Source organism: Ipomoea triloba, chromosome 16 (assembly GCF_003576645.1).
Source record: "Ipomoea triloba cultivar NCNSP0323 chromosome 16, ASM357664v1".
Classification (NCBI taxonomy): Eukaryota; Viridiplantae; Streptophyta; class Magnoliopsida; order Solanales; family Convolvulaceae; genus Ipomoea; species Ipomoea triloba.
Window position 1 is genome coordinate 13,507,232 of NC_044931.1, and position 683 is coordinate 13,507,914.

A 683-nucleotide genomic window follows, 5' to 3' on the forward strand; every position below is an offset into this window, starting at 1 on the left:
GTATGGGGTTGTGTAAATCCTAAATAAATCTGAAGAAATAAGGATAAAATATTATCCTGTGTTTGTTTTAATTCTTCAGTTCTCTACGTCTTCCTCTTTATTATCTTTATTGATCTCTATATTGGGTAACCACTCACAAAATCAAATCTAACATTATGTTGTCAAAACGAGAAGCTAATTAAGATTAACTACTTTGGAATTAAAATTAAGATTTGACTACTAAATATAACTTTAATTTTGAGTTAGGCTATTTTAATAAATTATATAACTATTCAAATAAACATACTAATTGTTTCCTCCTATGGAAAATTGGAAAATTAAAAATTGTTCTTCATTAATTTTATCCGTTAAATTAGCATATTCAATCCCAAATTAGCATATAAATGCCCTTAAAAAAAATAAAAAGTAGTACACTTTCATACACATCATTAACCATTGCCAATTTCATTTCTTTTAAAGATTTTATTTATATAATAATATGTAATATTAATTGGTATAATTAAATGATGGTATAACGGAATAGGGAATTGGATGCAGCTCCAAGGTTATAACGGAATAGGGAATTGGGTTGAGGAAGGCATGTGTAAGCTAATGGCTTATGCATGGTTAGAGTGGTATGGCTTGTTTGGTAAAGAGGTGTATGGTGAAGATGAAAAGGCTTGTTTTGTGAGGAATTTGAAAGA